The 25,090-nt window shown below is 33.0% G+C and overlaps 1 protein-coding gene and 3 non-coding genes across 4 annotated transcripts in view; all 4 read left to right on the top strand.

Moving 5' to 3' along the window:
• The window catches only part of LOC149423316 (disks large homolog 1-like), a 469,358-nt gene that overhangs the window by 113,012 nt on the left and 331,256 nt on the right, over positions 1-25,090 (top strand). The window lies entirely within an intron of this gene.
• On the top strand, positions 18,052-18,170 carry LOC149423320 (5S ribosomal RNA). Its single transcript, XR_016302324.1, has one exon. It is a non-coding gene; the product is annotated as a 5S ribosomal RNA (ribosomal RNA).
• On the top strand, positions 18,494-18,612 carry LOC149423319 (5S ribosomal RNA). Its single transcript, XR_016302322.1, has one exon. It is a non-coding gene; the product is annotated as a 5S ribosomal RNA (ribosomal RNA).
• On the top strand, positions 18,936-19,054 carry LOC149423318 (5S ribosomal RNA). Its single transcript, XR_016302321.1, has one exon. It is a non-coding gene; the product is annotated as a 5S ribosomal RNA (ribosomal RNA).

Here is a 25,090-nt window from a genome sequence, read left to right as displayed (position 1 = left end):
AATTTTGATGAATTTATTATTAAAATCAATAATCTAATATTACAACCAGACTGTATAATATTAACAGAGACATTTACAAATGATGAGTCACCAGCCTTTCAACTTCCTAACTATACATACATCCCAACTAAAATAAATATCAATAAAAATAGTGGAATCGCAATATTCGTTCACACCAAATTCAGTATTGTCACGACTTTAGAACACCCAATATTACTGACTAACTGTATTCAAATCGAAATTAAACTCGATAAATATATTTATCACATAATTGCCATTTACAGAACACACGAATCAAATATTTCACATTTTATAACTCAACTGAAAAATATATTACTACCGCTTAAAAGTAAAACCTGTTTTATCGCGGCTGATTTTAATATTAACATTAACGAAAAATCAGAAAATATTTTCAAAAATGAGTTCCTAAATTGTATGACTGAATTAGATTTTAAATCATGCATAAACAAAAATACTAGAGAAATGCACGGACAAAAATCGTCTTGCTTAGATCATATTTGGATAAACATAAAATTACAAAACCTATATAAAATCAAAACAATGATTTGGCAAACGAATATTACTGACCACCACACTTGCTTATTATTGTATGATAATGAAATAAAATCACAAATTAAGGCTCCAATTACTATTAAAAAAACCACAAATATTGCCACTTTAGAGAAAAAATTGAAAGCAGAAACTTGGTGTACGATACTACAATCTAACGATGTCGAACAATGCTCAAATATGTTTGAAAAACAAATTATGGATCATATTGAAACCTCCACAACAGAGGTCTCATTATACACGAATTCAAAATTCAGACGTATAAAACCTTGGATCACTTGTGGCCTAATAAAATCTATCAGAGAAAAAGAAAGGCTATATAAAAATACAATTAAAAATCCACACGATGAAAATGCTAAGATAGTTCTCAAAAAATATAGAAATAAATTAACAGCTTTAATTAAAAAAAGTAAAGACGACTACTTTAAAAAAATAATCTCTACTTCAGAAAACAATCTAAAAGTTATTTGGAAAACGGTAAATTATGCAATTGAAAATAAGAAAAAAAATAATTCTATAAAATATTTAAAACATGAAAATAATATCATAGATGTATCCAAAGACCCAAAACTAACAGCAAACATTTTTAATTCTTACTTCTCTAAAGTAGGAAACAATCTCGCTGATAAAATCACTAAATCTGTACACACACCAAAAACTATAACAACTAATACCCAAAAACAAAATACACTATCCACTTTTAAAAAAACTACCGAAACTGAAATACAACTTGTAATAGAAAGCATGAAAGACGGATCCTCTCCAGGTTTTGACCACATTTCTGTGAAAACTCTTAAAGAAATGAAAATGTATCTACTGAAACCACTAAACCACCTTATCAATCTCAGTCTGACTAAAGGCATATTCCCAACAAATTATAAAAAATCTATAATATCCCCTATCTTTAAAACCGGCGACCCGCAAAATGTTTCAAATTATCGACCGATATCACTAATATCGAATATAGCAAAAATATTTGAAAAGATTGTGAAAAAAAGGGTTGTTGATTTTCTAGAAAACAATAAAATATTACATTCCAATCAATTCGGATTCTTAACAAAAAGCACACAAGATGCAATAGCAAATGTAACATCATTTATATACTCTGCACTTGATGAAGGAAATAAATGCGCAGGAATATTCATAGACCTAAGAAAAGCATTCGATAGTATCTCACACGCAAAGCTTATCAAAAAACTGAAATTAAATAACATCAATGATAAAGCCGTCCAATGGATAGAAAGTTATTTGAACAATCGTGCACAATTTGTTAAAATAAATGACCAAACTAGCGACCAAGAAACATCAAATTTTGGTATCCCACAGGGCACCGTGCTTGGACCAATATTGTTCATTTTGTATGTAAACGACATATTTATTCAACCATTGCATGGCCAAATTATCTCTTACGCTGATGATACAGTCCTTATAATAAAAGAAAAAACTTGGGAAAAAATTAATCTAAAAGCTACAGAAGACATAAATAATCTAAAAATATGGTTTGACAATAACCTCTTGTCGTTAAATAGTGATAAAACATATGTCATTCCTTTCGAAATTAACACTAACATTGTACCTCCAAATCTTCAAATATTCTTACATAATCATTCTCTCGCACAACACGATACTAATCACTGCCAACAAAAATGTTCACTTCTGAAAATAGCGGATAAAATTACATATCTTGGAATAATCATAGATAAAAACCTAAAATGGAAAGATCACATCGACCATACAATAAAAAGAGTTAGGAAGTTAGTTCATATATTCTTACGGATACGAAACTTTTTATCAACGAAAAACCTATACTCAATATACTACGCATTAGTACAGTCTATTCTTCAGTATGCCATTATCAGTTGGGGAGCAGCTTACAAAACTAATCTGACCCCCATAGAAATTGTTCAAAAACTAATAATAAAAATTATACTAAAAAAACCTCCAGACTTCCCAACTGACAGCATATTCGAAGAATTCAAAGTTCCAACATTTAAAAACTTATTTATAAAAAATTCAATTATACAAATTATAAAAGAAAAAGATAAATACGCATTTATAACTGAAAATCGTACTAGACTTAAACATGTATTTGTGTGCCCCAAATTAAACACTTCTTTTGCACAACACCATTATACTCACCAAGGAAAATTCTTTTTCAATAACCTACCAATAGAAATCAGAAGCATTAGGAACAAAATTCAATTGTTGAACTCCATCAAAAAGTATTTTAGAGAATGTCACACTAAAAATCTTACTTGTTTTTCTTCTTACTGAATACATATATGTTTACATATTTTAGTTAACGGGTCTGATTGCCATGTGTCTATATTACCTACACATACATATATATTGAAATACATGATTATAGTAAATAGTAATTATAATTATATGAAATGTATTAACTGTACACGTGACTTTATTTGTACATAATATGTGAAATGTTAACTCTTCTTCCATCCACAAGCTAAGGCTTTTAATGGAAGACCAGTAAAATTATAATATAAAAAATGTAACTAACTAAAAAAAAAAAAAAAAAAAAAAAAATAATAATCTTCTGTTTTAATAATCTCCTGTTATAATAATCTCCAGTTAAAATAATCTCATGTTATAATAATCTCCAGTTAAAATAATCTCATGTTATAATAATCTCCCTCTTGAATAACGTTATATTTTTTACAAAATGAAACAATACTATGTTTTAAACCACTTTATATTTATTTTATACAATATTTGGGTTCAATCCAAACCGGTCGACGAAATATAAATAAAAATAAAGTGGTTTAAAACAAAGTATTTGTTTCATTTTGTATAATGTCAAGCCACTAAGTGTTTGCTTTCTTCGATAAATTTAATATTTTTTAGTTCTTGTAAGTATAGTTTTTAAATTTTTACATACATAATAGAATAGAATATTGCGGAAATCTGCAATTGGTTTCTCAGTTAGGTAAATTAAACGTGTATAAATGAACCACATTGTAAACTGTTGATTTCCCTGAAATAAAATAAATAATTTAAAACAATAAGAAAATTTATTAGGTGATATTAGAGAATTTTAAATTGTCTTTTTTTGTAACTGTCATAATTTTCCTCAGATATATCCAGGAGTAATTTATTGAATAATTTTATACCGTTAAATAAATAAAGATGTTTTGCTGTTGTAGTTCGAACTAGTGGTACGGTTAGTCCTCCAATATAAATAATTATTTAGCTTAAAATTAATTATGGAATATTTTTTTATCAAATAAATCTTTATGTAATTGAAGTTCTTAATGTACGAGTATTTTTGTCATAAATTTTTGTGAGAAGGGGAACCAGGAAACCTTGGAAAACATTTATTGTTGGATAGTTATATGGCTTTTTTAAATATGATTTTTATTAATATTTTTTGAATTGTCACAAGTGGACGTAGGTATGATTTATACGCACCCCCCCCCCGCAAACCACGGATTTCATATTGTAGTAGTGTAGAATGTGCAAGTGCAAAATAAATACCTTTAAGTATTTTTAATGATACAGTATTTCTAAGTCTAAAAAACATAAAGATGAGTTTTCTCATTCTGTCTACTGTGGAGTTTATTTGACTTTTCCATTTGATGTTATTATCGATAATTATTCCAAGATGTTCACAGCCTAAGCACCCTGATCAAGTTTCTGAAGGAATCGCTTGGGTACCTACTGGATTATAAGGGTATAACGAGCTATGTATTCGATACATGCGATTATATTAATTGGCTAATTATTTAGATTCATTAATTGACAAACAGTTTGCGTTACATATTGGTATTTCGTTAACATTGATATCAGTAAATTTTTCTTTAGCATAGACTACAATTCCACTACTTTTATTTTTGTGATAATTTGTGACATATTGTTTGTAGTTTGGAATACTTGGTATATTTTTATGTATTGCATGCGAGTGTGCCTCGGATAGTATTGAAAAATCTGGTTGTGGACATAATGTTAAATACATAGGTATACCAGAAGTTCGTCCATGTTTCAAATTATACTCCTTATGTTTAAGTGCAAGATTGTTAGTAGATTTATTATATTGTTCTAGATTTTAGTGCATTCGCTGTATGTTTCACATACGTATTCTTCTATATTTTGATTTTTTGTTGATTTCATTTAAGTTAAAGTTTTCATTGCATTTATGAAGGTGTGATAAAATATATAGTTATAATTCTATGAATATATTAATAATAATCCTCACAATTTGTGTTACGATATTCTTGCTAGATTTCAATTCATATCTTGAGGTTTTTATTTTATTCTATAAGATTTATTTTATATTCAGATAATATTCGGGAACTTATAAATTGTTTGTTTAATTGACAACAATATTTAATTTAAAATAAAACAATAACTTTGTAAACACCACTTTTGTTTTTTATACTTTGTGCCGACCGGGTTTCGCTCCCAAAAAAACGCTTTTTCTTTTAAAAAAAACAACAACGGACGCAATACTACCAACGTAATGCGTAAACGCATCACGATCGTCGTTATGCATTAAAAACTACGCAGGATGCATCTTAGTTCTTAGTGTCAAGCGGCATCGTTGTAAATTAACCCAACGTTGCCAAATTTGATGATTTACTCAACCAAACGCTCAAATAATTTATAAAAATGTACTCGTGAATGGCCATGGGGACGCAGTACTATCGAAGTAATGCGTGGACGCAGCAAAATCGTCGTTATGCATTAAAAACCACGCAAGACGATTCTTAGTTCTGAGTATCAAGCGGCATCGTTGTAAATTAACCAAATGTTGCCAAATCTGATGATTTACTCAACCAAACGCTCAAATAATATTTAAAAATGTACTCCGAATGGCCACGAGGACGCAGTACTATCGACGTAATGCGTAGACGCAGCAAGACCGTCGTTATGTATTCATAATAATATTTCAACGTGATCGGCCAGGGGGACGCAATACTATCAAAGTAATGCGTGGATGCAGCATGACCGTCGTTGTATATTCAAAATAATATCTACTCGTGATCGTTCACTGGGACGCAATACTATCGACGTGATGCATGGAAGCATCATGATTGTCATTATGAGTTAAAAATAGTATATTCTCATGAGCGGCTACGGGGACGCAGTACTATCGACGTAATGCGTGGACGCAGCACGACCGTCGTTATGTATATAAAATAATATCTACTCGTAATCGGTCTTGTGGACGCAATACTAACGATGTAATGCGTAGACGCAGCATGATCGTCGTTATGTATCGAAAATTATATTACTTCGTGGACGCGGCAAGATCGTAGAAATGAATAAAAACATACACTGCTCGATATATACATCGTGTAGCGAACCTGTCGGCAAAATGTCGAACGTTCAATATTCGTTTCCAGACATTCTGAGACATTTTTTGCTTCCACAAAAATTTTTGCCATACGATTCTACATGGGGTAAGCATCGTTCTGGCCAATTTTGAGGTCAAAACATTGCAGCGTCCGTATATCGGACGCTGTAAGTCGGTGGACGCTGCAATGCTATGGAGTTTTTAGGGGTCGGACGCAACAAATGTAGCGGGATATATATATATATATATATATATATATATATATATATATATATATATATAAATGTCCCAAAAGTAGGTTTTGCATGTGCAGTTTAACGGACGTAATAATAACAAAAATTAAAGCACTTCAAAACAAAGCCGTTTTTCAGGATACCAAAAAAACTTTAACAGGTTAGTTAAAATTGTGGGCATTGAATTAATAATATTTTTTTAATATTAATTAGTTCCCATTAAAGCTTACATAAAAATAATTCTTGTATTTATTTACGAACTATTTTATTTTTATTTCTAAACATCCAAAACAGAGTTAATGGACACTTTAATATTTAAAATCCATTAAAATGTATGAGAAAACCAAGGCGTACAACTCATGTCGCTTGGAGGCGCTTGTGTAGCATGTTGCCAGCAGAATGTATGGAAAGTGTCATTAGTTGGAAGTATTATTAATATTATAGGGTATTTGGTAATTTCTACTAACAATGGGATATTTCAAACTCAACATTTGATGACCATCAAAAAGATGATCGGCACCATTTTGTAGTTTTGACATTTGAACGATCCCGTTGAAATGCCGATTGTCGGCCCGTTTGCGCGACCGTTATACTTGACAGCAGCGGGTCACAGTTTGATCAAAAGCTGAAATGGCTTACGAGTCCGTTCAAATGCCAAAAAAATCATAATGACACTGATCGTCATTTTGAAATTCCAAAATGTGATAACAAAAGCTTTTAAATGTATGCAGTATTACGAGTAGAATACATTTGCGGGATAAAAACCAAAGAAAATAATAATATTCATGTTTTGTGGAAGGCGGTGGTTAGATTAATAAAACTAAAGATAAAGATTTTTTTGATTAATTCGAAGGGTTTCTGAATAAAACTCACCTCTCTCTGAAATAATGCAACTCGTAAAATTTCTTACATTAAAAAAGTTTTAATCTGTTTAAGAACCTCTGCATTTGATGTTAATAGCCTTGCCATTAAATTCCTAATCCGCACTTAAATGTGTATCCTTTATTTTAAGAGCCTCATTTAATTAATGCATTTTCAACGTCACGTGTATACTCACGTTGATTGAAATATTTGTACGATTCTTCTTACAATTACGTTTGCAGATATTCATTTAAAAATATATGTTTACAAATGTGAGAAATCTTTTCGCTTTCACATGAAACGCGAGAGAAGACAGAGGACGATCATCGATGACGTACGTACGAGCTGTCTCAGGGACTTTTCGTAGGAGTAGTACATAATGGCCTGCCGCTGATAGTTTCATTATTATCTCTTCCTCTTTCTTATAAATAATAAGCATACAGGTAGATAAATAAAGTATATTATATTATGCCATACCTATAAAACACATCAGATTTATATACATCAGATTTTATGTCCGGGTTAAATCTTCCTCATAGGAAAAACTAAACCCTTCCACACACTTTTCCACAAATGATCATCTAGTCAATCAAAATTATGCAAGTGCATTATATAAGTAAAATAAATACAAAACAATACAAGAACAACAAGTCAACTCACCAGAGATCAAATGCTAAAATAATTCACAGACTCCAGATATTTTCATATCAGTGGGTTTGGCTCCGTAGAACTTCTAACAGGGCCTATAAATCCTACTGATCCCTCAACATAAATATTTAAAAAAAATCTTTCGTTATCCTACATGTATTCAAAATGACCGACTTTTGCATCTTTGTATATAATTTTTTTGATAGATCTAATACGCCTAAATTTTTAATGAGAGAGCTAGCTATAGTGCCAGTAGCCGAAATTACGAATGGTAATATTACTTTAATTTTAATTTTACTTTTTATTCTATTAGAAACTGCTTTATTATTGAAACATTAGTTTATCAACAATGTCATTGCTAATAACTTACATATTGGTATTTTACTTACTAATGATATATAATATATTTTTAATGAAATAAATAAATTTCATAATTCTGAAAAAAATCACCGTTACTGATTGCGTAATGATAACTGCAATTCAGGTGGACGCGGGTTTGTTACGAAATAAATGTTATTCACAAGATTTTTTTTTTTAAGTTGTTAATTTTCTGTGTTTATTTTTCACGTCCACACTATTCAGAATCGAAAAGTTGCTTAAAATGGCACTAGCCCTGTTTAGTGACTGATCTCAACCTTCTTCCTTCCCATCTCCTTCCCCACCACTCTCTTCCGCCTCCCAACATTTCCTTATTAGGGGTATCATAGTTACAATAGCGCCGGACATTTGGGACCATTGTGATCACTGGTAGAGTTATACAAAAAATTACATAAAATAGTATTTATTGTAAATATAACGATACCTCATCTAAAATTGATGTATAAAAAACATAAAAAACGATGATTATCTAAAATAGTATCACATCTAAATTAATGTAATTTAATCATTTCAGCAACTATCATAATTTAAAAACACTACTTTAATTCGTTCATAAAATAATAGTGTTTGCTTTGCAATTTAGTACTAAAGTTGGTCTTAATGCTCATAGTTTTGTAATCCAACCCTCTCGGGAGGCTATGTAGTTAACCCCGCCAGTCCCACTAGTCCTGCACCTCGCTGGGAAAGTAATAATATGTTTAACCTATGCGTACCGAATTTACCTGATTGTAAAATCATCCGAAGGGGGGTCACTAACTAACGAACTAACTAACCATTACACCGTTTTCCCGAAGGGGTAGACAGTGAGGATGGACCGAAAAACAACTCGGTCTTGGCACACACTTCTTGTCTCATTCACATTTATACATCATCTCATACATACTCTTCCAGAAAAATTTAAGAAACTTTGCGATTTTTTATGAATTACTTTTATATGAAACGACAAAAAGTTGAATGGCTGTAATTTTTATAATACATTTTTCTAAAAAAGTATGTGATTTACATTTCGTTATCAGTATTTTTAAGTCAGTGTTTAGAGACAAAAAAAACATAAAATGATCCATTTTAAAAACTTGTTTATGTTTGTTTTCAGTTAGGAACGAAACGTCAGTTGAAAAAGTTTCAAAGGAACGTTAGAATCTTGTCAAAATAAATCAAAATGAAAAGTGTCTCATATTAGAACTTTGACAAATTACTAACTTCGTTAATACTAAACAGAAGAACTTCAAAATTATTTTTGTTGTAGATGTGAGCTAAAGAAAGGGTTTCCCATTCAAAGGATAGTTTGTCCAAAATGTCAGTTACAACCTTGTAAAACCAATGTGACAAAATTTATCAAGTGATGAAAGTAAATCTTGAATGAAAATGTAACTGTAAATGTTGTTGCCCGTAAGGAATATTTGTATGGATAAAATATAGTATGTGAATTGCTTATATGATGAAAATACTGAATATTAAAGTATGAAATTACATATATTCACATTTATTGTGTTAAAATAAGAGAAAACTATCAATTTTAGCAAAAAAAACATTATTTTGTGTACATAATACATTATTAAATGAAAAAATACCCTTTTCTAATACACCACTTTTTATTTGAATTAATAAAGACAGTCAACCGCGTTTCGCTTATCTCAAGCTTCGTCAGGGCTTATAATTTAAATAAAGATAATTATATACAGAGACATATACATATTTAAGAAAATAAAACAATGAGTGAAAGAAATAAAAATAGAAAAGAACGCACCTTATTGGTGACAGAAAGAGATAGTAATAGAATAGAGATAGACAATAATATCAGAGAGGATGGAATAGAGGGAGACAAAATATTATAGGATAGGTAGGAGGGGCACGAGTAAACAGTTTCAGCGGAGGTTAACGGAATAAATTCAAAATGGGACTGTTAGTTAAATTTATTTTATTATTCATTATGTTAGAATTATCATTAACGGCTTTTTTTAATTTCGAGGGCTTCTAAATTGTTAAACCTAATTCCGATACCATTTTTATGTAATATTTTAGGTCCAGAATTTTTATCAACCGAATGATTAGTTTCTATTAAATGGTTCGAAAAAATAAAAACGTAATATTGTTTTAGACATTGTATGTAACTGAGCAATATTTTTTTTAATGATATTTGTTAGGTAGGTGTTCCCGCATGTAAAAACAGATAGAAAAGATGGTGCGAACATGATACAATGCAATAATTCATATCCCAAACAATTGAGTGGTGTTGCAGCACCACCTTTTTTCGTTATCGTTAATTGAATTTTTTACGATCTAACTCAAGGACATATTGTGATGATTTTGGAGGTGTCCGTTTGCCTTAGTAAAAGTCATCCGGAAGTCGTCCAAGAGTGTTTGTAATTGTTATATCCAGCATTTTTTTTCGCAGATAACAGTAATTTTACAATTTTGTCCCGATACATAAATACGATCGGATTGCGATAGTCCTAGGTCAACTTTATTTAATTTATTTGTGATGATGGTGGTGGATTTCTGTAAGTTTTTATTTTATATATTGTTTTCGTATTCTATAGGAAGACATCGTGTGATTTAATATTGGTGATCTGGATTTTTCACCTGAAATTTTCGGTCCCTGTCTATAGATTCTTATAGCGGTATATTTGTAGTTGATAATTTATGACATTTTTCAAAGATTTTCTACATTATTTTCATTGCTTGAATGTGATTTTTCATAAAAATGGCGCTATACAAATCATAAAATATTATTATTACAAACATGAGTAAAAAAAATTAAAATCTCCTGATTTTGTGATATAAATATTCCCGTATTTTGCGTATACCTTGTGAAGGATATTCCTCAAGTCGTCTCTTTTATCTGTTATGTTACAATCTATGTTCCAGCGACAAATATCGTAAATATAATGATAGGTCCCGTTTTGGCTGTTTTTTTTTTGGATTGGGTTCAATTATTATTTTTATGTTATCTTTATATTTATGCACGTTACGACGTAAATTACGATATTTTAAATTAAAAACATTTTTTGAGTAAGTATCGATTTTTTCCTTACTAATTAAAAAAAAAACCTTCGATGCCTAAAAATTATTATAATCAATTAAAAAAAACACTAAATAAGTAAACAAAAAAAAATTACAAGATTTTATCAACCATAAAATATGTTCTATTTGTGGGAACAAAATTGCGGTGCTGAAAGGGTTAACCAAAAATCACCCCTATTCATCCAGCGGTCAATTAATAAGTAATACAAAAAACAGACACAATATCAAGTGTAAATCAATTATATAATATGTTATATATTATTGTAGCCCTTTCCAGTAAAATACATTATCTACGTCCGCACCAGTGGCTCGTTAGCTGGGAGGAATAATTTCGTAGGAATTGGATAGGTATTATTTTTTTTATTTTTAAAAATAGTAACGGGATAATGTCTTAATGCAGATCGTTTTCCGAAGAATTTTTATTGAATTACGTAGGTATCTTTATTATACCGTAGATCAGGGGCGCTCAAACGGTCGATCTCGAGAAAAATTTCCCATTTTTCATGCCTTCTTTTTTATTATTTATTTGTAGCTTGTAAGACTGAGTTACTGAACGGAGTGTTCTGAAACAGCTGGCAAATTTCGTATTCGCAATGTTTGGGTCAACTTACTTCTGCGAGTCTGCATTTTCTGAAATGAAGATAACTAAGTCAAAATATCGCAATCGACTAACTGACGAACATATGTCATCGTGCTTGCGATTAGCACTCGGTAATTACGTACAATCGTATGAAAAGTATGCTGAGGACATGCAGTGCCACGCTTCAACATCCAAAGTCATTATTTAGTTTAGAAACTAGAACTCGTTTATTTTTTTGTAAGAACCAATAAACTTGAAATTTTGAATAAATATAAGTTTTTTCACAGACTTTTTAGTGCAGACCTTCACCTACCTTGACTAAAAAAAATGCATATTGCGAACTAATTTCTGTCGTTCCTCCAAATTCTATGTGGATTCGTGGCCATGCAATCATGCATTGTCCCTATATATACACTTATACCTGCGCCACGATACACCCTACCTACATAGAGGACAATCCTGCATCACACATACCTACTTGCAGTCTCTCAGAGTCGATCGATCGGAATCTAATAATATTGAGGTAGATCGCCAGCAGTTCAAGTTTGAGCACCCCTGCCGTAGATGATATAAAAAAAAAAAAAAACAACTAAGATATCACGCTAAACTCTCGCTTGGGGGTTGTGTATTACCCCCTACGGTGCGGGAGGGTTTTAACTTTGCAACCTCCTTTGATATACAACCCGTCCTGGGCAATAATTAATTTGTTACCGGGCGGCCATTACGTATTCCGAGTAGGTCATGATATATATGATATTCTAAAAGGGGCGACAGGCGTACGAGTTCATTATCATAACATTCTGCGGTCTTGGTATTTTAGCACGGTTGATAGCTTGTAGGCTCGCTATTGCCTTTACTAAATGCTCAATTTAAATGGAGTAGACAAGACTTTCGTGAAAGAGCAGTGAGCTACTCGTCTCTAGATCGACATATCAGGTGTTAAAAATCCGGCGTGCGAAAAAAAACAGATAAGGTTGTTTTTTCACATATTACGAGCACGACCTTTTAGAAATATAATATAATACATTCCTCATACATATCTTGTACTCTCTTCGTTGCCCTGGTGGCAGACCGCAATTCAGAATACATTCCTTATACATACCTCGTTTTCTCTTTGTCGCCTGGTGGCAGACCACCATTCAGAATACATTCCTCAAACATACCTCATTCTTTTCTTGTCATCTGGTGGCAGAACACCATTCAGAATACATTCCTCATATGTACCTCGTTTTCTCTTTGTCGCCTGGTGGCAGACCACCATTCAGAATACATTCCTCTAACATACCTCATTCTTTCCTTGTCACCTGGTGGCAGACCACCATTCAGAATACATTCCTCATATGAACCTCATCCTCTCTTTATTGCCTGGTGGCAGACCATCATTCAGAATACATTCCTTATACATACCTCGTTTTTTCTTTGTCGCCTGGTGGCAGACCACCATTCAGAATACATTCCTTATACAAACCTCGTTTTCTCTTTGTCGCCTGGTGGCAGACCACCATTCAGAATACATTCCTTATACAAACCTCGTTTTCTCTTTGTCGCCTGGTGGCAGACCACCATTCAGAATACATTCCTCAAACATACCTCATTCTTTTCTTGTCATCTGGTGGCAGACCACCATTCAGAATACATTCCTTATACATACCTCGTTTTCTCTTTGTCGCCTGGTGGCAGACCACCATTCAGAATACATTCCTCATATGTACCTCGTTTTCTCTTTATCGCCTGGTAGCAGACCATCATTCAGAATACATTTCTTATTCATACTTCGTTCTTTCTTTGTCTTTAACTTGATATTTTACCTGAGTACCTCACAAGAGTCCCAGTCTTCTGGAACTAATGAGACTATAGAATCAAAGGCGAGCAAGTATCTTACTAATCAGTTCCGATCACCAAATACGGATATAGCCATCTAAAGCAGCGCGGCGTTTCGATTCTGAATAGTGGTCTTGAACAAGAGTGATATTGAGAGTATCCTTCACTCTGGAACTTGCCAAAGATAAACTAGGTAGATACAATTTAATGAATTAATTGTGAAATAATACAACATCAATCAAATAAAATTTACTTGCAAACGTCGGGATTTTAACCAGCGACCACCAGATAGAGGTCGTCAAATGCTTAATTCGATCAAAAAAGACATTTTTTTTTGCAAAGTACATATAAATAGCTGACGTTTACCCGGCTTTGCTCGGGGTTATGAATAATTCTGAGCAAAGTTTTGTGGTTGTGAATTCTAGGGTACCTAAAAACTGTGGGCATTTTAAAGCGTAAATAACATAATCGAATTGTAAAAAGTATTTTATTCATTTGAATATGCCATGTGTTCCTCGGGCACCACTGACTTCTCCTGCCATTCACTTCTACGTTATACATTCTCCTTACACCCCTTTCTTTATTCATCACAAACGCCACATTTTACCACACATAAGTATATGATTCATTTGATCGTGCCGTGTCTTCCTTAGGCGTTCCCATTTTATTCAACCATTACTTAAGTCATATATTCTCCTTTCTCAGTTCATCACTTCGTCTCATTTTACCAGATCTAATTATTTGTTTCATGTCTTCTTCGGGCGTTTCTGACTCTTTCTACCATTCACTACTTCATACAATATTGTTACTTATAAGAAAGTTACATCATAACGAATTTAATTCGACTCAGTATCTTATTCTAGTGTAGGGATAATGTGTTAAGTCTTCCACGGGCGTCCTTGACTTTTTATACCATTTAAACTACTCTCATAACAATCCCGAAACTAATAAGAACAAACTTTGAAATTTTCAGCGAAATCGGTCCATTCGTTTTGAGCCTGTTGAGGACAAACAAACCAACATTCAATTTTATATATTTATAGAGATATGATTTCCACAACAAATTTGAAAAAAGGAAATATTTTTCTTACGTGATATTTGGTTTACAAATTTACATTTAGTCCTGTATACACAATATAATATGTTAATTTCCAGATGATAATGATATAGAGACACCCTTGTAGCACTTTAGACAGATCGGTCGTCCGATAGTGGCACGTGTCGTGTCGCGTGGTTGGGGAGATTTTTAGACATTTTGAGAATTTTCACTCCCACGACACAGTGTAGAATTTAGATGATTTCATCGCATCGAGCTAGGGTGGCTAGGAGAAGGATTGTTTTAAATAAATATAATAGAAATATGATTTATACACCGAAATTGGCAGCCACTGAACATGAAATCAGAAAATTCATGTCAAAATATTTTTGCGTCTATAATTAAACCCGAAAGTTTTTCACTAGAAGTCAAACGCATGGACCAAAGATTAGAGTTAAAAATATATTTTATTATATTTAGAACCGCAAATCTGCAGATTCTACCTTAAAAGTCTTAATTAATAAGGAATAAGGAGCCTAATTATATATAATTCTTACCAATATATTCTATGAACCCTCATTTTATATTATTGGTCTTACAATAAATGTCAACTTAAGCTGTTAAAACTACATGCAAAATATCGTTGGCCTAGCGCACACATGTGTTAAGTGCAGTTGTAAGTAAAAACATGACGTGTTGTGTAAAGCATTTTAAAGATTACTTACTTTGTATATAGATGTTTCGTAAAAAATGTACATTACTTATTTTATGTAGAATGGATAAAAAGTGCATACTCACACTAAAATTTTCTAAACTAAAACTGAAGAAGAATTAAAAAAATCATAAAAATGGACTCGTCCAAGCGTGTTTGAATTTGATATGGTTACAAAATTTACCCAAATAATAATCCAGAGGAGGAATATCGGAAACATGATCGCAGGAAGCAGCTACAAACAGAAGAAGAGACCGGTGCATTACAGATAAACACTGTCGTCAAATTAAATTAAACTAAATTTACCAACAAAATGATTATGTATTAAATTAAAGAAAAATGGTGGAACCAGCAGACAAACTGCTGTATTGTAGCTTTGCATTACTGCTTTTTTGTTATTATTAAAATTCTAGTAATATAAGTATATTATAATAAAAATAATTAAAATATTCTTACTTTACATATTATAATAAGCATGGATTAATCTTATAAATTGTATTTGTACATAACACGTGTGTGCGTAAGGCCATCGATATAATGCCCTAACAAAGTGTTGAAATTATACTTATTTCTGTAGGTCACCAATTTTATTGAAAAATATTAATAAAACTACCTTGTGTATTGTATTTTTTTTTATTGTACCTAAACACATAATTCATTTTTTTTTGTCATTTTGTTTGTTCAATTACAAATAAGTCGAAACTTTTCATGATTTACATTACGTATGTAAATATTACGTTGTTGTAATTGATTGTGACTCATTGGATAAAACAAAACAGAAAAAAAAATTTATGGGTTCTTTGGAAAAAAAAACTGTCTCCTGGAAAGTAAGTTAATTTGACTTATGTGATTATTCCCCCCTCTCATAGATATGTACTAGACCAGAGGTTCCCAAAGTAGTCTATATGGACCCCCAGGGGTCGATATCGGCATGCTAGGGGTCTATGTCAGCGAGAAAAAAATTTGGGTTTCCACGATGTTCAAATGGGGGTACATACGAACGGACCCCCATTTACCTCAAGTCAACATTTAGGAGTTCTGTAAATGACACAATAGACCTAACAAAAATATAATAGACTGAGAAATTACTTATTTGATATTTGTATTTTTATATTTCGTAAAGTTGTTAATTGAGGTATATAAATAGAGTCTACGTTCCTTTTCTAGTCAGAATTAATATATTCAAGCAAAACGTTGCACATTGGAAACTGCGAATTTTCCTAGTTCCACAACTTATTTTTGAAAAATGTCCTGGGTAATAATGACGTTTAACATTTAAATGCACTTCACACAGACTTCAAAACTAAGGACGGATTGTTTCGGAGAATTTGAACAATTCATCAAATTTCAATGTTCATTTCCGAATTCTGTGAAAGATTTTTTCAAGTTCTGTTTTTATTTCAGTTTTGTCAAGCAACTAGCCTACAATGATATAATAACAGAACTTGAATAGGACTTTCACAGAACCCGAAAATGAACGTTGAAATTTGATGAATTGTTCAAATTCTCCGAAACAACCCATCCTAAGTTTGAGGAAATTTTGACTATGGAAATGGAACGTTGAAGAATCGGATATCATGTGACAATACCTCACAAGGGTGCCCCTGTATACCGCCACCAAGGCCAGGGAAGTGAATATTTTTACCAAAAAAATAAATGATTATCACATGGGTCGTTAATAGTTTTAGGAAAATTCAATATTCGGCAGGCAGGGGGTCAAAAAAAAATTGGCAAGTGGTCTACGGGGCAAAAAAGTTTGGGAACCTTTGTACTAGACGAATTGTCAATTGTGTGGGAACGTTTACAATCTTAAAATAATTGTTAAGAAAATATGTGTTTACAGTAGTATTAATATTTAATTAATATTTCAGTAATATTAATTGTATATATTTTTTACTATTTACAGTATTATATTGTACCGTTTGTGTTAACGGCGACCGTGGTCGAGAGGGTTCACATCCTGGCGTGTACAAGAACTATTTTTATTTTATTAATTTGTGTTATTTCACAAATTACTCATTACAAATACTATTTTTACGGATCGTTCCAGAGTGGAAGATACTCTTAATATTGTCCTGGTGTAAGACCACCACTCAGAAATGAAATGGCTTTGGACGTGTTTTGTGAACAGATTTGAAAACCAGGTACTTCCCCACTTATCTCTTCCCGTTCTCCTTCCCCTCTTCAGCCTCACGACATACCCCAATCGGGAATGACATAGTCTCACTGGCTACAGATGGTTGGGAGCTGTCGGGACCGTTGTACTGTTTAACATTAAAAAAATATTATATGTATCGGTGAAAGTCTATTTTTTAACAAACCTATTTAATTTTAGTAAAGCTGTAAGCATAGCTATTTGGAAACTTTTATGTTTGGAATTCATGCATTGGTTAAGCCTTCGTAAAAGTCATATTTTAAATTTTTATAACTTGGAAATAATAAAGAACTTGAAAATATTACACAATGTGGATTTGGTTCTAAAGACAAATAAACTGCTGTTTTAACTCAAACCTTTGGCATTTAATTCGAAAATATGTAATATCCACTTTATTATTCAAGCTAGCCTTACCTCGATTCGATGGCTGACTTTGGTTGGATGGCTTACATTGTTTATGATTTGGGAAATATTTTTCTTTCTATTCGTCGTCTTTATCTTATTACGGTCAGCAGATATTTAGGTATCTACTTAAAAATCTTATGATTTCAGAATAAATTTAATGTTTTATTTGTTAGATAAAAAAAAAGTGGGTGTGTCAAGCCTACGCAAGACAGAAGTGAAACTTCTAGTATTCTTCTCTCTTATTATTAGGGCTTTTTTATACTAATTTTCATATATTTATTGGCAGGTAGAGTAGAAATTAATATTGTTTAGCGTTTGCCAACGACCATACCATGTTGAACACACCGGTTCTCGTCCGATCACCGAAGTTAAGCAACATTGGGCGCGGTCAGTACTTGGATGGGTGACCGCTTGGGAACACCGCGTGCCGTTGGCCCATTTTTTATGGTAATTTCATGTTTTTTTTTATTTTTTTATCGTTACTATCATTAATAATATCATAAAATTCTTTAACTTTTCAAGTATGCTACAGGCCTAAAATATTACTTAGTGGATTGATATTATGGTCAACCATTGAAAAAAAAAATTCCTGCAAAGTTATGGATGTAATTACGATCTTTTTCAAGCGCGTATGTAATGATTATTTTTATCAACGTCGCACACACCTTGCTAATGTTTTCAGTATTATTAGGGCTTTTTTATACTAATTTTCATATATTTATTGGCAGGTAGAGTAGAAATTAATATTGTTTAGCGTTTGCCAACGACCATACCATGTTGAACACACCGGTTCTCGTCCGATCACCGAAGTTAAGCAACATTGGGCGCGGTCAGTACTTGGATGGGTGACCGCTTGGGAACACCGCGTGCCGTTGGCCCATTTTTTATGGTAATTTCATGTTTTTTTTTATTTTTTTATCGTTACTATCATTAATAATATCATAAAATTCTTTAACTTTTCAAGTATGCTACAGGCCTAAAATATTACTTAGTGGATTGATATTATGGTCAACCATTGAAAAAAAAAATTCCTGCAAAGTTATGGATGTAATTACGATCTTTTTCAAGCGCGTATGTAATGATTATTTTTATCAACGTCGCACACACCTTGCTAATGTTTTCAGTATTATTAGGGCTTTTTTATACTAATTTTCATATATTTATTGGCAGGTAGAATAGAAATTAATATTGTTTAGCGTTTGCCAACGACCATACCATGTTGAACACACCGGTTCTCGTCCGATCACCGAAGTTAAGCAACATTGGGCGCGGTCAGTACTTGGATGGGTGACCGCTTGGGAACACCGCGTGCCGTTGGCCCATTTTTTATGGTAATTTTATGTTTTTTTTATTTTTTTATCGTTAACATCATAAAAAATTTTATATCATTCTTTAACTTTTCAAGTATGCTACAGGCCTAAAATATTACTTAGTGGATTGATATTATGGTCAACCATTGAAAAAAAAAAAGGCGTTAAAAACAAAAAAATTATGTGCGATGGCCGAGAATCGAACTCGGATCAACTGCTTGGAAAGCAACTACGCTGACCATTACACCACCAACGCCAGTTGTCGAGATGAGCTAAGAAGCATTTATATTTTACTTCAAAACTTTGACTAGATCAAATGAACTTTAATCGGTCCCGCATTTTCGTTTCGGTCATGAGTTGGTTTTACTCCGGTACTCGAAATTGCATGACGCGGGTAAAGAAGTTTCACTTCAAAAAAATTAGGAATATTTTTTTGGACGCGAGATCAACTGTTCACAGACCTACTAGGTAGTAGTAATGAGATTTAAAAGTGATAAGAACTATCAGAACAATTTGCAATGCAATATTCTATGTAGTACCTTCGAGATGGGACCATTTAGGTTTAGCTAAAGAGACTGCTCGCTTCGGGGAAGCCATTTCTTTAAATTTATATGGAAAATAAGATGCGGAGCTGTACTTCTCGCTAAACGAAGTGTTTGAATCAAATATTAAACGACGCTTTATGGGTTGTAATGTGGTATTTTGTAGAATGCCGTGGTGTTTACTTAACTTCTCCGGTTAGAAATGTTGATTGAACTAATAAAAAAATTTAATAATCATTAGTGTTCATTCACATTAAACATCACCTCAAACAAACTCTTTGGTTTTTTACTTCATACAGGGTGCAGTTAAACGGCCGGGTCGGCTTGGTCGGTACATCCCGTGTGGTGGAGATAAGACCCTGAAAAGGGTATCATTATGTTGGGATGGTCGTGCCGTTTTCAGTCGATACTATGGTTCGGTCCGGAGAACACTGGGGTTTCGCGGTTCACATGTTTCTTGAAAATGGCAGTAATTTCGTGGCCACACACCGGGCCTTCCGGCTGCATTTCAATCTTGCGCGTCGTGATATTTTACATTAACCTCATACAAGAGGCCCTCTGGAAAAAAAAATTCTCGGAGCCTGTCATCCTTTGGGATGCTGTTCCGAGGGTATTTTCAAAGGAAAGGAAGAAGAAGAAGTTCTAGGAAGGTAATAGGTTTGAGAGTTGGATAGGAATCGAGGGGTCAGTATGTCCAGGAGTTACGGACATATGAAAATATCCCTCCTACTGCGGCACAAGGTGATAGGTCGATAGATCATTTGGAGAGGTTAAAGGGTCTCCCCAAATCAGTTTCTCCTGATCTGGCACGCCACGCAGCTTTTGGACAGGCGCATCCTGAACACACCTCACTCGATGAACCCAGGCATCCCTGTCAAATCACCAAACCTTGCGATCTACTTAGGGTGACCTACGCAGACCTAGCAGAGGTGTTGATTTTCCAATAAATGGTTCCCGGGCCAGCGGTACTCAAACCCGCCTCCTAAATTTAAAACCGTTTCTCACTGATTTTAATAGCGAGTTAGGTGCATACATTCAAAGAAACTGGTCCCACACTGAGACCTAGAGGTTTAGGAAGACCCAAAACGTAATCGAAAATTCAACGAGATTGAGAGAAGCTATCGAACCGTCGCCTAGGCGCTCTGCCCGGAAGCATGCACGCTCACTAAGAAATATTTTGCATGAAGACTTACCATTCCACCCCTATTAAATTATGATTTTCCAAGAGTTGAAGCCTCCTTACAATGAAAACAACATGAATCTCTCCCAAGAAACGTTGAACCGGATCCATGTGAGGTCAACTTTTGTAGTAGTCACAATGCCCACTGCCATCTTTGATGGAGCGTTGAATAAACAAAATTATTAATACTGGGCTGAAAATAATACGAGAGACCTCTTCACTCCACAAAAGTGACCGTGTGGTGTGCAATTTCCAAATTTGGTATGATGAAGCCTTATTTTTCTAAGGAGAATAGACGAACCGTGACTATAAACGCTCATTGTTATGTTTCTATGTTGGAATTTTTTTGAACCTAAATTGAAAGAACTAATGGAGAAAACATAACTGGAAGTTCAGGTTTCAACAGGACGGAGCTGTGGTCTCGAGTGCTCGAGTTTACGAGCCTGCGGTATTACGATATTCGAGCCTACGGTGATCGAGTTTCAATGATGAAACTGCGACAGGTGGTCCCTGCGCGCCTTGTCTTTCTGAGGGGTGACGCGGGGAAGTTCGCACGCTTACCTGATTTTAGCATTTGCGACTTCTTTCTGTGAGGCTAAACAACGGGTCCACACCTTTGAAGAACTCATGGATCGAATTTAGGAAGAAATCACCGCTATATTCGTCGAGATGTGCCAAAATACGGCCGAAAACTTCAGAAATCGCCTTCATCAGTGTATCGCTACTGTGTTCTATCATCTTCAGGACTTGATGCATAAAACGGCATGATATACCGAATATAATTAAATAAACCCCATTCTGTAAGTTGCGTGGTTTTTCTGTAGCCCTTCAAAACTGCACTGTCTATTTTGCTGCACTGTCTATTTTGCTGCACTCTGTGTAAAGCATTATGAGAATTTGGTTCACCTGATTATCATCTAAAGTTCTAAATGCTGACGATTTTTTCCTCCATCCATTTGGGATTCAATTATTTTACAGACTCTATACTTTCTTTGTTCAGCAAATCAACATATCTGAAAAAACTAAGTGCACCTTTCCTAATATTGTAAATTCGCTATTGCGCTGTTTCCGAAACTCCTTAATTAAAATGTATACATTTGCACAATTTTTTTATCAGTAATTTTTCAACGTTACATTTTTTTCCCATACAAATTTTGAAAAAATTTTTACGTCAAAATATTATTAGAAAAAATGATATACTCAGTTTTTTATTTTATTTTTTATATCCATTGCATCTGTTCAAGGTTTCCATTTCCATTAATTATGAATTTACTCTAGCAGAGTAAGTTACAGCGCCCTTGAGGTGATTTCTCACGAAAACGGCGCTATATAAATTAGCCAAATATTATTATTATTATAAATTTCGTGCCTCACTACCGTACAACGGGTTTAAGTTCAGAATCCCATAGTAACCGTCACTTTTTCTGAAATATTCCGTCATTGATTACTAATATATTAATTGTACTCACTTTTGGATCATAATCGAGTGCCAAGATCGACTTGTTTGGCTGTCCATCCTCTTTTTCGATCCCTGCTGTTAGTTAAAATCAAGCAGATTTTAAATTAAAACGTCGTTTTTATAGAAGAGATGTTATTTCAAAGAACAATATATTCAGACTTATTTCATATAATAAACATTGTGATAATTTGTACAACGCCGTGTTTGTGGGGGCGCTATAACAAGTAACAAACATCCTGCTGAAATAATTAATCATAGTTATGTAGAAAGTTGTCAGCAACAAAAACTCAAATTGATTGAAGGCAGTTTTGTATAAAGATTGAATAAACAAATCTATAAAACACATGTAATGTTTTCTTCTTCAAAAAGTTATAAATAATTTATAGATAACAATTTCTTTATCAACTTTAGAGTAGATTTAAGTGTAGATTTTTATAGATATTTATGTTTTTTCATGCTTTACAGAATTAGCTACCTGATCTTACTGTTTGAAATATGCATTCTGCAGAAAACAGTCAGATTTATCAAAAACACTAAATATATGTAATTAAATTAGTGGACGATTTCTTCTGATTAGGTATATCTCATTGATCGAATGTTAAATATCACTGTTAGGTACGCGTAGAAAAATGAATAATGCTAATTTGTTATGAATTTCTTCAAATTATTTGTAATTCCGGTTAAAAACGGGATTGCAGACCTTACGATAAAATTATCTGATATCCTGATAAACTTTTAGTAAATTACGAAAATATTAAAACGTGTTCATAAAAATCTGAATATTTTTGAATTACAAAGAAAATACTATCGTCATGAAAAATCGATAAAAAAAACTTAAATGTATTTTTTACTGTTAATTAATCTTGAGGGCAAAAATCAATTTCTCTCCGTGTATATTGATGAAATCGACCGGTTGACTCTGGCTGCTTTGTGCTAAATAAGTTTTGAGAAATAGCTACATTGAATGTGTTTTGAGTGCGATGGGCGCTTTTTGCACATTTTCAAATGTTGTTTTTTGCGATCCACAAATATTGTGAAAGTGGCCTGACTGGTATTAGTATAACACTGAATTGACCGACGGATCTTATTTTGCTAAAACTGTGGAGTGGCTGCTTTCTGCATATCTACGTTTAATTGTGCTTACAGCGTTGCAATAAACCTCCCACGCTGAGCGATAAAGTTCCAGGTTACATTATCGACTACCACTCGAATTACCACCCGGCTTGTTTTTTAGCACCTAGTACGGGCCGTTAATTAAGGCTGTGAGAGGAGGGGGGGGGGGGTGTATGGGCTGCTGCAGACTCCATCCGACTCGGACACGTGTTATTTTAGTGGCTGATGGTGTGGTTGGAGGGTAGTTTGTCACGTGACCACGGGCCCGGCCACTCCGGAGCAAACGGATTCTGTAACAAAGGTATTCTGATTAGATTGGATGTAATCGAAGTTTGGAATACTACCGAGAAACGTGCTTCGATAGATTTTTTCACTTTACTCGCATGGCGTGGTTTACGATGCGGTGTGAATTTGGTTTTTTGATTTTCTACAAAAAAATACAATACGTCAAGTAATCAATTTTTTTTAAACATATGTTACGCGCTGTAAAACCGGTAAGTATCCTAGTTATCCAAAGCGTCGGGTTCCGGTCGTGGGTTAGATCCTCTGCTAGCCAATCCCTCCACCATTGAAAACATAATTTTCCACTTTATTTTTATAATATATTAATTATGATGGGCTTTCACGTGATTTTTCACATTTAATGTTTTTTTTAATTTTATTTCCGGATGGATCAAAAATGTGCATGATAAAGAAAACAAAACATATTTTTTGAGGTTATGGTAACAAACATTAATAACTCAATATTGTTGAACAAAAGTGGACTTACATAATATATGTATTTTTAATTGTAAAATAAAAAAAATGGTTTCATTGTACATACATATTTTATTCTTTAAGGTAATTTCATTATTAGTCATTTATCTTTTCAGAAAAGAGGAACTCTATCTGAGAGCCACGATTCTTCATTTGGTTGATATATATATCTGGGGTTCCATGATAACTCAACACAGTGACAATTCAACACACTTATAAGTGATATAAATTCATTTGAAACGATGAAAAAAAAAAATTAACCTTACCTAACCTACATAACACAGTTAATAAAGTTTTTGTTTCATCACTTTCCATGACTTTATATAAATTTTTAAAGATGTGATTTAAAATTTTCATTGTGATGATTTATCCGGTTACAATAAATATATATATATATACCGGACCGGAGAGAGAGAGAGAAAGAAATGAGAAGAGAAAAAAATAGTACCCAATTTTCAAATTGCAGTAATTATCTTTCCAAAAAACTAATAATTAGTACATTATTTCAAAATTGTCGGATTGTTCAATTCGTATATTAATGTAAAAATACACGTAAGAACCATGAATGTATAATACAAAGAAGAAACAGGAAGTGCTTTCCACACAAATTTGAACGGAAAAAATGATCCATTTTGCACAATCGTAGATCTCTACCACTTTTGAATTTCGTAAACACAGTTTTGTGCTGGTAATTTAAGCCTCAATTGGGAAAATATCTGGGTCACGAAAAAAAAACATGCCGACAAGGCATGTTTTTTTCTTTCTTTATCCACGTAAGACATTGTAAAAGTTTTTTAGATACTTTTCGACTATCACACTAGAAAAATGCCTGTATTATTGTATTCGAAATTGTAGCATAATAATAATATTATTTAGATGATTTGTAAAGTTCCGTTTTTGTTCAAAATCACCTCAAGGACGCTGTACAAATATTTGATACATTTCTACAATTATCTATCTTATTACTAACTATAGAATAGTCAAACTATTATAAAT

This window comes from Hesperophylax consimilis, chromosome 6, assembly GCF_061612785.1.
Source record: "Hesperophylax consimilis isolate HC1 chromosome 6, BYU_Hcon_1.0, whole genome shotgun sequence".
In the NCBI taxonomy this organism is placed as follows: domain Eukaryota; kingdom Metazoa; phylum Arthropoda; class Insecta; order Trichoptera; family Limnephilidae; genus Hesperophylax; species Hesperophylax consimilis.
Note: the sequence above shows the minus strand (reverse complement) of the source record. Positions and strands in the feature narration are given on the sequence as shown.